At 43.1% G+C, this 13,033-nt stretch overlaps 1 protein-coding gene across 2 annotated transcripts in view; it reads right to left on the bottom strand.

The window, feature by feature from the left end:
• The window catches only part of WDR72 (WD repeat domain 72), a 1,103,881-nt gene extending 1,091,991 nt beyond the window's left edge, over window positions 1-11,890 (bottom strand). For both annotated transcript variants that reach the window (XM_085644161.1, XM_085644164.1), the window contains exon 1: window positions 11,853-11,890. The gene's annotated coding sequence lies outside the window, so the exon portion shown is untranslated. The remainder of the gene's footprint in view (window positions 1-11,852) is intronic.
• Window positions 11,891-13,033: the final 1,143 nt, after the last annotated feature.

Here is a 13,033-nt window from a genome sequence, read left to right as displayed (position 1 = left end):
CAACCAGTAAAAGCACGTATCGGCCAACATCGAAGCCGAATCCGGTGCCTGGTAGAGAATGCCCCTCTGGTAGAACACTACAAAGAGAAAGCACATTCTGCTGATGATTTGAAATGGCAAGTGATAGAAAAGGCTACAGTGCCTTCTAGAGGTGGAGACATTTCACTCATTTTACAAACACTAGAGTGTAAATGGATTGATAAGTGTGGGTCTATTCAGAGAGGATTAAATAGTCTTGAAGAATGGTGCAGATTCATCAGCTTACACTAAGATACTACATTGTCCTCATTTCAGAATAGGACAGGGACCTGTTCCTACTCATTTATGACCCCCTTATAAAAATATAATGTATAAAATACGGTTCGCTATTATATTCCAACATGTCATCAAATGGCCGTTGTCTAGTCTCATTGTATCTATATTTCCACTGTTTATATTTGTCACTTTGTTCCAAAATTGTTTTCATGTAATTTTTAATTTTTATTTTAAATGATGAGACCACTGTATAAGCAATGTCTCTAAAATGCAAAAAATCTCTCTAAATGTGAATTAATTACAATCGTTGTACAACTATGATCCATAGACCGATCATGCTCAATCATGACTATGAGATAGACACCCAATTTATGGACTGTGATAGCTGCCCCATAAAACGGCTCCTAAAAATATGGTTTAGTAAACATGCCACAATATGAATTCTTTACTGCAATCCACTATAGCCTGTGATGTTGAATTTAGCTGAATTGTACACATATTAATTCCATCAGATTAGTCAAAAGGGTACTAACAGGCCATTCATTAATGGAGAATCATTAGATCATACCTATCTATGATGGCCGATGTAGTCACAAATAGTATCACCTCTATATCACCTGATCAAGTGACGATCTCAGGCCTCTCAATATTATATTTGTGCCACCACAGTAATGTCATATTAAGCTAAAACTTTTCAACACTCATAGAAAGTCAAAATTCCGGCCACTATATACATCATAATATGGCCTCTGCCCTATATCATCTTTATTACTGTCCACTATGACATTTGACTTAGGTGCCCTTTGATGGACTGTAAATAAATATTTTAACTCCTTCGAATTAGCGAAAACGGAGTTTACTGTCCTGCCAGCGATAGACAGGCAACGGATTGCAGCCATTCAAAGATGGCCGAAATAGTAACAAGCAGCTTCATACTGAACACCACGCGATCACGTGACGCGGTTCCGGTCTCACACCGGAGTTATTATGCCACAAACAGCGGGTCCGCGACCAGGAAACACTGATCCAGTCAGAGGTCCACGCGGCGACGCTTAAGTAAGTTATTGCAGGCTACATAGAATTCTAACGAGATTCTAATACACTTTTAATATGCTTTGGACAGCATTAGTATAACTGTGGCTGTCACATTGTTATTCTTTGCAGTTCGTCCCGATACTGCAATAAATAAGCAGATTAACATCAGGCACCATCAGAGGGGTTCACGGTTTAACCCAGAAATGCCTCTTCGATCCATGGAACCTTGAAATAGTGAGTTCCACTTTCCTAACTTATAATCTACATCATGTTAATATGTGGGACAATATTGAACCAATCCTTCATGTTACAGGTTCAGCTATTACGCGATCCCCTTCCATCCACATGCAATCCTCTGCACTAAAAGGAATCTACATTAAATAGATGCCTTGTGTTGTAGTGGTAAGCCTGAGTACACACATTCATTTAGCCCTAATCACCACCACCTTGCATTTCACTTCCATAATGTAATCTTTCCCCCTCATTCAGTCCCCAGAATCGCTGTCCTGAAGAGACCCCGTATCAAGAGAGGGTCGAAACGCCGTCGACAAAAATAGAAGAGAGAGCCTAAAAAAAATCACTTTCCTATTGTATATAGCTCTCCTTCTGATGTTTTTCCAATAACCAATTCCCTACTCTTCACTTTTTTCACTTATGATTCACTAAGTTAGGTTATGGTCACTCCAGTGGGACTCACAAATCACTGACAATGTATTTAAATGCATAATTTTCTAATGCTTCATATATAATGAAATGCGTATGTGGTACAAATTGAAAAAGTTAAATAAATGTCACTTACTTCGGCTGAAGTAAGTATAAGTTGACTAACTGCTGTGATGGGCTCTTTTTAGACATAACTTAAGGTAAAGTGTATCGTGACCAAACCTAGAGGCCATATTTGATATTACCAGTGTGACTAAGATTAAATCTGAGCAAATAACTTTATTTTGCATATTTAAAAATGTTTAAATGAGTTCCTTGTGAACATTTGTCGCTTTGGCATTAGTGCTTACCCAGTTCACAAGGACATATGGGTCGCTCTTGTTTTTTGACATATAATATATAATATACACAAAGTAATAGGAGCAGTTGTGTATCACCCTCCGGGGGAAAATAAGAAGGTCTTTTGCGCCTCCCTATTAGAAATACTGGCCCCTTACGTTTTGCAAACGAAGGATTTTTTTCTTTTAGGAGACTTTAATTTTTATTTTGACATGGATTCTAATACTGACACTGCTGACCTGCTGGCAGCTATGGAATCGTTAGACCTGTTGCCTAAAGTAGCTTTTCCAACTCATGTAGCAGGCCATACGCTTGATAATATTTTTACCAATATCCCTAGCTTGAGCACAGAACCACCTCAAGTAGTTAGTTGGTCAGACCATACGGCCCTTAGTTTCTCGTTTTTGGCTCTTAAAGGTTAGGACAAACCGCAAGGGCGGAAAGTTACACGTAGACAATGGAGGGAAATAACACCTAAGACGTTTAGTACAGTATTCTCTCCTACTATGTTCAATGCATGTCAGGACATCAACGTAGCTTTATGTAAATTGGAGTCAGAGGTCATAATGGCTTTTGACAAGATCGCCCCGAGCAAAACAGCTACAATCTATGACAGAACAAGCCTGGCTCCTTGGTATTCAGATAGTTTAAAGACAGAGAAGGCTGCCTGCAGGGTAAAGGAACGAAAATGGAGGAAAACAAAGTCTGAGGTAGATATACTGGCTTACAATATAGCACATAGGATGTATCTCAAGAACTGTAATACAGCAAGACGAACATTCTTAGGCACCCGCATAGAGGAGGCAAAGGGTTCATCAAAAGAACTTTTTAAGATTCTTAAGGAATTTACTGCTCCTAGAGTAGCCAATTCTTCCTGCTCCCCCACACAGGAACTCTGCGATAAGCTCGCTATGCATTTTAAAAACAAGATAGATAACATTTATGACTCCTTCGAGCAGGTATCAGACATCAGGGAAAGAATGTTAATCACAGATAACCCTTCCCTAGTGAGACTGGAGACTTTTTCAACCATCACTAGGGAGCAGGTGCTACTACTTCTGAAATGCATCAAGTCAGGCTCCCCGTCTGATATAGCCTCCCCTCCTGTGTTGGATGATTTAGCAATGGAGCTAGTAAATCCCATAACGGAAATATGTAACTTATCCTTAGTAACCTCCTCCTTTCCGGCTAGATGGAAAACGGCTTTTATTAAACCCCTGCCCAAGAAACCATCTACAGATTGTGCCTATCTACAGAATTATAGACCTATTTCTCTCCTCCCGGGCTGCTCTAAAATAATGGAAACTCTGATCAATCGCCAACTTTCAGATCATTTGGAACAGCGCGGCCTTCTGGATTCCTCGCAGTCGGGCTTCCGTGCGGGTTACAGCACGGAGTCCGCTCTGGTAGAGGTAACAGATACTATCAGGCTGTTACTGGACGAAGGGACTCCGGCGGTGCTGGTCCTTCTTGATCTGTCAGCAGCCTTTAACACCATCTCTCACAGAATTCTGCTGCATAGACTGTGAGAGATCGGGGTCACTGGAATGGCCTTGGAGTGGCTGCGGAGTTTCCTATAGGACAGATCTCAATGTGTTCAGTTAGACATATTTGTCTCTCAGACCACAGTGGTGGATAAGGGGGTCCCTCAGGGCTCCATTTTAAGCCCCACTCTGGTCAACATCTATGTGGCATCTCTGGCTACCATTATAAAATCTTGTGGATTCCAAACCATCTCCTATGCAGACGCCACTCAGGTGATAATCCCCATAGGGATGTATGTCGTTACAACGCACACTTTTACAACGCATGCACTTACAACGCATTTTTTACAACGCAAAATCCATTACAACGCATTCCATTACATAGCATGACACTACAACACATTTTTAAAAACTACCTTTACAACGCATTCCATTACAACGCATACTACCTTTACAACGCATACCATTACAACGCATAATATTAAATTGCATTTAAGGTAAGTATTAGATAGTATAGGGGTAAAAATTACTTTTCGAACTCCAGGGGGTGCAACAGTAGGGTAAGTGTTGGATAGTATAGGGGTAAAAATTACTATTCTAACTCCAGTGGGTGCAACAGTAGGGAAAGTGTTGGATAGTATAGGGGTAGAAATTACTATTCTAACTCCAGGGGGTGCAACAGTAGGGTAAGTGTTGGATAGTATAGGGGTAAAAATTACTATTCTAACTTCAGGGGGTGCAACAGTAGGGTAAGTGTTGGATAGTATAGGGGTAAAAATTGCTATTCTAACTCCAGGGGGTGAAACAGTAGGGTAAGTGTTGGATAGTATAGGGGTAAAAATTACTATTCTAACTCCAGGGGGTGCAACAGTAGGGTAAGTGTTGGATAGTATAGGGGTAAAAATTACTATTCTAACTCCAGGGGGTGCAACAGTAGGGTAAGTGTTGGATAGTATAGGGGTAAAAATTACTATTCTAATTTCAGGGGGTGCAACAGTAGGGAAAGTGTTGGATAGTATAGGGGTAAAAATTACTATTCTAACTCCAGGGGGTGCAACAGTAGGGAAAGTGTTGGATAGTATAGGGGTAAAAATTACTATTCTAACTCCAGGGGGTGCAACAGTAGGGTAAGTGTTGGATAGTATAGGGGTAAAAATTACTATTCTAACTCCAGGGGGTGCAACAGTAGGGAAAGTGTTGGATAGTATAGGGGTAAAAATTACTATTCTAACTCCAGGGGGTGCAACAGTAGGGTAAGTGTTGGATAGTATAGGGGTACAAATTACTATTCTAACTCCAGGGGGTGCAACAGTAGGGTAAGTGTTGGATATAGGGGTAAAAATTACTATTCTAACTCCAGGGGGTGCAACAGTAGGGAAAGTGTTGGATAGTATAGGGGTAAAAATTACTATTCTAACTCCAGGGGGTGCAACAGTAGGGTAAGTGTTGGATAGTATAGGGGTAAAAATTACTATTCTAACTCCAGGGGGTGCAACAGTAGGGTAAGTGTTGGATAGTATAGGGGTAAAAATTGCTATTCTAACTCCAGGGGGTGCAACAGTAGGGTAAGTGTTGGATAGTGTAGTGTAATATTATGCGTTGTAATGGTATGCGTTGTAAAGGTAGTATGCGTTGTAATGGAATGCGTTGTAAAGGTAGTTTTTAAAAATGCGTTGTAGTGTCATGCTATGTAATGGAATGCGTTGTAATGGATTTTGCGTTGTAAAAAATGCGTTGTAAGTGTAGTGCGTTGTAAAAGTTGCGTTGTAAAGGTTGTTCCACCCCCATAGAGAAGGACCACACGGTGACCAGAGACAGATTTAAGAGCTGTATGATGAAAATATCCACATGAATGAAAAACAACTACCTCCAACTTAATTCCAACAAAACTGAGATCTTACTGTTTGGCAAAGCGGTGGATTTGTGGAAAGACGAGTGGTGGCCTGGGGAATTAGGATTACCCTCCTCCCCAAAAAAATGGGTAAAAAATCTGGGCATCTTAATGGATAACAACTTATCCATGGAAGAACATGTCAAGACCCTATCAGGTAAATGTTTTGGTCTGATACGCACTTTAAAGAAGGTCTTCCTGTGGATTCCTCTCTCCACTAGAAGGGTTCTGATCCAGGCACTGCTAGTTAGCAGACTGGATTACGGGAATGCTCTTCTAGTGGGACTGAGGGAGGACCTGCTTTCTAGGCTACAAGTCATTCAAAACACGGCTGCCTGCCTAGCCTTAAATAAACCCCCACATACGCCATCTTTACCACTACTAAGAGAGCTACATTGGCTGCCGATAAGAAAGAAGGCACTCTTCAAACTTTTGTGCCTAGTTTTTAAAGCACTCTTTGGACAAGGACCTAAATACCTTGCAAAGAAGTTGGTATGGTATACTCCGGCACGACTGCTAAGATCTAGTAGCCAAAAGCTTCTCCAAGCGCCGAGAATTAAAAAAGTTAAGATGGGGGGCCGTGCCTTCTCCCATCTGGCGCCCAAACACTGGAATATGCTGCCTCTAGATCTGCGTTCATGCCCCACCCTGACTATTTTCAAGAAGCACCTAAAAACCTGGTTATTCAACTGATAAGCTCTGCTCTTAGAAGGCTGCCTCCCAATGCACCGAGAGATCCCTTTGGGGATGATTTGTGCGCTATATAAATAATAATAATAATAAAATAATTGTGTGTCACTGGAATGGTCTTGTGCGACCCGTAATAAAGTGTACCAGATATTGAGCCTTGATTGCCTGGTGTGACTGATTGACATTTACCTGACAGGGTACCTCCTTCTTCTGAAAGGCTCCTCTGCTCCATTTCACATTAATCGATTGTTCCCTTTTGGCCTTCAGTGCTGCGGACCAACTGCCCTTTCCTCACTAAGCCCTCGGCGACATCATATTGCCAGGTAGTATTGCCTGCCTTGGGTCGGTGAGAGTGATTGACTGGGCTAAAAGAACGTTTCTGAAAGTGATTCAAGAGACTGGCTGACCCTGCTTGTTCTTCGCAGAACTGGGCTAGCGCCGAAAGGCCCCTGCAGAACACTTTTTGAGTGATCGACTAGTGCCCTCAGCCTGCTTCTGCTCTGTATCATGTGGGTGAGCTTACCGAGTGGAGGCCAAACCTCCATTTGACAACTGTCTCGCAATTAGTCCTGCTACCTACTCCCACCTGCTTCTCTTGGATCCTCACTAAGTGTGAATCTGGCTGTGTACAAGCTAGTATTTGGGGAGGGCTGGTTATCTTCAATCTGTGAGCGTAGTGTAGTCAGGGTGAGCTTGAGGGTGAATGAAGGCTTGGGCCACTGGGTCTGCAGTGTGCTATCAATTGACCTGCTGGGTATCAGTTGCACCGCATTATGGTGCTGTGTGTGTATGTGTGCGAGCATGCTCCATACAGACCTGCCTGAAATCCGTTGCACCATGTATCGGTGTGGAGTGTGTTTGTGGGAGTGACAGTCTGGGGGCTGGCCGTACTTCACGACACTGGCCGGCAGTGTTGCCTTACACTGTGATTTCTTGCCAGGAGAACACTATTTTTGATAATAGTTTTACTTGTGTGGCTTCGGCCCACAGTGCTGCTAAAAAGTGTTATAATTCTGTGTATGTACATATTTCTGATATCATTGTGACCTAGGCTGGGCCCTATAATGGTGGTGAGTTTAATTATAAGAATTGCTAGGGTGGACCTGGGGTTGACAACGCGTTGCACCTCATAAGGATGCTGGGGCGGAGGGGGTTAGAATAGGATCTTTCCCAAGAGTGCATATTAATAATGCCATTTCAACACAGTTGGGCCTACTACTGCTAGAAATACTTCCAAGTATGATTTATATCCCGAAATACATGATGTTTATGTTGTTTTGATTATTGTGTGTGTTAAATTCCAATGTTATTTACATACATCACGTGTGAACTCTCTTTTGTTACGCTCAGTGTATTTATTCCGAGTGCTGTGCCACTGCTTTACACATTGCCTCTGTGATAAGCCTGACTGCTCAGTGCCAAGCTACCCAAGGGTGAGCGCAGGTTCTATGGTGAGTGTAATCACCCACCCCTGACGGGAGTGGTGGGTTCTGCCTGTCTGGAGCCCGCCTCATCCAAACAGAAAGTGCCAGTTCCAACAGTGAGCAAATAAAGGTGCGTCATTAAAGATATTTTAGAAGGATGCTTTTCTAAAGCTTTGTTTAGAACGTATCAATTTCTCTAAATTTAAACTGGAACAATTGACTCAATGTGTGACATAAATAAGCACTGGTCACGGAAAACATTCACAAGTGTGTGTTTTATGTAGATTCCATGTACTTAAGTCTGTACCTTATGAAAATCATTTATTTACACCAATGTGAGAAAGGAAGTTTAGGGAATACCCCCAAAACGAGTAGTTTAACAATAAACATAGACGTTACTTCGGTTGATTGTCGTTTAGATCTATTTGACCAAATCTGTTCCTCACGGGGCTGCATGTCAGATTATTAACAGAAACAACCTCCGACATAAATATCGTGTTATAGATATTGCCCTATTGGGTGTAGAATGTATATGAACAGGTGCAGTGGGCCAACATTTTTGTAAACTATATTTAGGATACAATATTAAGGTCAGAAGATTTTCTGACAAGGTAATTATGGTTCCACGATTTATTTAGTTTTAAGACACAGAAAGGAACCATAGGCATTTACTGTGGACGTGTTTAATTGGTACAATTTAGCAATATTCTCCTTACGTTAAAAACAAAGGATTCAGGCAAAGGTGTAGAGCATTTACAATTTACTTGAACATCTGGGCTCTGGGGGTGCAGGCGGGAAGTAACTCAGTGGCCAGCGCTTAAAGGAGCAATGGGAGGTCTCCCTTGAATAACCTTCTGTTCACGTGGAATAAAACCGGATTATCAAGAGAGCAGTGTTTAGAGTTCCTCTGCATAATGATCAGTCGTGTTGTGAGTATCAACAAATTGGTATCAGACACCAAACAGGGAAGAACAAAGAAGCCCTCTCACACGCCTTCTAATAAATTGAAGAAACTTTCGCAGCAAACATGATAACGCTAAAGGTCGCGCATGATATGTAGCGCATTAGTATATTTTTGGCGCTTCGCAGGACTCGTTGCTCGCGTGTGCTTTGCTGCCCCTTATGCAGGCGCGCTGCACAGCACAGTGCCCGACAGACGAACTGTTGGGTGTAAACAGTGTGCACGTGGTTTGTTGCACACTGCATGCAGGGGCAAAGCTTGCAGTAAACTGGGATGTAACAGAGCTGTAGATAAAACAGAAATCACAAATACAAACTACTGAGTGGGGGGTGCAACCTTAGCACAGACAAAAAGTGTAAATTAGTCAGCATAACAACAAGTGAGATTTTTCCGTTTTTTAACCCGTATATTTATGCAGAGAAGAAAAATAAGAGTGGAAAGCTGATATGTTTGCAAATATAACTTCAAAGTGAAAAGGGCCATTCGTTTCCCCTTTTGGTTTTCTTGCCTGTTGCAAAACTCCGTGCATTAAGCTGCTGCTGCGGGGTAGTTTGTCCAGCATCACGTTATCAGTTGCTGTTGCCTCTGTGCTGCTCCCTCCATCTTCCGTCCTGCAGTGGTTCTTGTTCGTGTTCCTCGTGTGCTCTCCCTCTGTAATAGCTCATTGGGGTGCCTAAAACGTCCCTCTGGCTTGGTTCGTGTAAAGACCGTGGGCCCCCCTGCAGGGGATGGGGTATGTAGTCGACAGGTACCACAATCCCTTGTATTGCACTGCAGGTGAGTACATTCCACAGCTCCGTGATTCCGCAGAAAACTCCGCATCGAAGTCACTTGAGAGACTGCTCTAAGAAGAGACATGCGTGATGCATGCACACCTTAAAGTCAACTTTAGTTACTCATCACTAAACTGTCACACATCTGCTGCCTGTGCTTAAGGAGGGGCGGTATAGATGTTTCGATATATTCACATATGTCCATGCCATTATACAGAACAAGGGGTCTGTCTCCCTTTTGTATAGATACATTACATAAATAAGTCTCCAGCAATGACGACGACCGTCCATTGTATCTGGAGACTTGAAATGCATACGGATTGTGTTTACTTGAAATCCAAAACACAAGCACTGGAAACGGAACAATAACACTTTCAATACAAATTCATTCTTTTAAGAGAAGGGAATTAGTGTAGCGACGGTAAGATACATTATTGTCGACAGACAGACAGCTGAGCAGGATTTATATCAAGGCCTCTGGAACTTCCTCACAACACAAATCTGAACACAACTCTCTCAGGACTGTGGCGACTGGCCTTCATGCCCACGAATGTCAGAGGGAGGCACTGTGTTGTGTATACACGATAAGAGCACCAACCAACTGTTGCAAGATTCGGTCATGTAAACAATAATATTGGTATTTCAGTTGGCCAGCTTTTATCCTGTTGGTGCAGCACCCGGCGCCATTGAAGGAATCCGTGATTTCAAACATTGCTCGATCTGCATCTCAAAACGGCAGCAATTGTATCCCACTATTCGGTTTAGGAATCCTTGGCCTAAGCTTTCAATTAAAAGGAAATCAACAAATATAAAACAGAACAACACCCGCGCCGCCATTACAGAAAGGGCAATATTGCACACCCGGGCCGTAAATACTGGTAATCTACCGACATCAATCCGGAAGTAGATTTCCGCTGGCAGAAACCGGTACTATTCACCACTCACGCACTAAAAAGTCAGTCGATCTTATTGCGTGTGAGCCTCCGGAAGGAAACGAGACGAGAGTGGCAATTACATCATGGTGCCACTGGAGAAAGGGGGGCGGGTACCCCGAATAAGACCAGCAGCTCGTCGATGGCGTTCTTTCGTCGTAGGCCTCTCCCGGAGAGGGGGGAGGGTCTTGGTACACAATAGTACCCCCCCTCCCCGCAAGACCCCCGGCACACACACACACACAACACTCGAGACAATCTGTTCCCTAACGGGGTTGCGTGTCAGAATATTATTAACAGAAATGACTTCTGACATAAATATCGTATTATAGATATTACCCAATTATTATTACACCACTGAGCGGTAAATGCCTAAACAACCTGTTTTACCGCCAGTCCCAGTAGAGCGGCATTTATATGATACCTCACGCTGACATGTAAGTTGCATGATGCCAGTCCCAGCAGAGCAGCATTAATATGATACCTCACGCTGACATGTAAGTCGCATGCCAATCCCAGCAGAGCTGCATTAATATGATACCTCAAGCTGACATGTAAGTCGCATGATGCCAGTCCCAGCAGAGCGGCATTAATATGATACCTCACGCTGACATGGAAGTCGCATGATGCCAGTCCCAGCAGAGTTGCATTAATATGATACCTCACGCTGACATGTAAGTCGCATGATGCCAGTCCCAGCAGAGCTGCATTAATATGGTACCTCACGCTGACATGTAAGTCGCATGATGCCAGACTGCCAGTCCCAGCAGAGCGGCATTAATATGATACCTCACGCTGACATGTAAGTCGCATGATGCCTACATTCCATGCGTCAATAGCGCATAAAGCCGTTTTCTTTGAATTCTTAGAATTGTATCATTAGTTGTGTAAGGAGACGAAAAAAGAACCTATGGATGTAACGTGGCAACGGTGGATCTGCACGCGACGAGGCTCTTGGTTGTTCTGGGTTGCACTGACCTGACCAGTCAGCTGAGCTGAGCGTTAATAAGTTTCTAGGTGAAGCCGAACGACTCCTAAAACAATGAAAAAAGCGTGTCCAGGAACACCGAGGAGAAAAGAGAGAATCGCCGCGAACTAAAAGCTTCTGGAAAAGGGATGGGTGTGGGACAGTTAGAGATAATCACTTGTTAACATGTCCAGGCCCTCGTTTCCAAAACAAAATTCGGTATTGTAAATATTACATCTGCTATGTCATGTTAACAATCGTACGACATTGAACATTCCACTCGTCTGGGAGGCAACATTTCCCATCTGTAGGACTTTCTATTATACAAAAACGTTATAGCAAAAGTTAATAAGGAAGCACGCCACACCAACATAAGAAAGCACACACTGAGAAGTTTCCACAAAAAAACAAATCTATGAAAAAGGTTAACGTTCTTACCGGTGCAGGCAGGCCACTTCTGCAGGACGCCTCTCTTTCTAAACGATGTTATGAAGGTTACACCTGACTTGGTCCACTCGCCACACCCCGTCTGCGTGCAGAGGGCGGGGTGCAGAGGTGAGGCGGAGACAGCCGACCTGCCTCTCACTCCCCTACAGCCCGCCCTACTTCACCTCGGCTCTTCCACTTCACACCGTGTGCGGCTGAATAAAGTGGTGTCCGCGGATCTGGGCAATGCAAGGCGGGCACAGCAGCAGCCCGGCTGATGCTCTGTGTGACTCAACAAGAACCACTCGGAGGATTGTGTGTGTCATTGACGTGTTGCTGCAAGTGTATTTGTATAATACTTGACCCCTGACAATGGCATTGAAGCTGTCTAAGGCAGCACACCACTCTGGAACCGAAGGTTAGTGGTCAATCCAGTGGTTGTTGGTTATTGTCCTGGTTGCACTTGGAGTGATCTTAAGTTGGCACATGTCACGTCTCTGCAAGCCCTGTATATCCCTCTATTTTGGAAGATCTGGAACCACATGCCTGTCAATCTGAGATCAATTACAGATGAAGTAACATATAAAAATCCTCAAATAGTTTTAAAAAAAAAATGTAACAGGGTTTAGTGGCTTGGTGGGTTAATGCGCCCACTGTAGAATCCTGGGTTTGACCTCATGGTCACAAGTTAAAATCCCGGTGGGTCCACTCAGCCTTTCATCCTTCTGAGGTCGATAAAATGAGTACCATTGAGTTGGGTAACAATAAACATCTATTATTCAGCGCCAAGATATCGTTGGGTGAATGTACGCTTCACAAACACACGCTATGTTAATGGAGTGTCTTGTACCTGACTGTTAGCCCACTCTTCCGCCTGTTCTGTTATGCCAGGCGCCAGGACTCTCACAGAGTAGCCGTGCGCTATATAAAAGCTAATTATTAATTCATTAATTCCTTGTAAATAATTGTGATTTCTACCACTTAAATGCAGGGTTCCAAGTGCTGAAATGCAAACGAGAACAATTTTTTCCATTCATCCTCATTTTGAAGCCGTTACCACTATCCCAATACACGTAGACGGGAGCTACAGTTCCTCATATTTACAAAATGTTCACCTTCATTGACATAAATGGAATTACACACCACAAACATCTGCTTTCACCCTTCTTTGAAGAGTCGACTGGTTTGAGAGG

Source organism: Triturus cristatus, chromosome 3_1 (genome assembly GCF_964204655.1).
Source record: "Triturus cristatus chromosome 3_1, aTriCri1.1, whole genome shotgun sequence".
NCBI lineage: Eukaryota > Metazoa > Chordata > Amphibia > Caudata > Salamandridae > Triturus > Triturus cristatus.
Note: the sequence above shows the minus strand (reverse complement) of the source record. Positions and strands in the feature narration are given on the sequence as shown.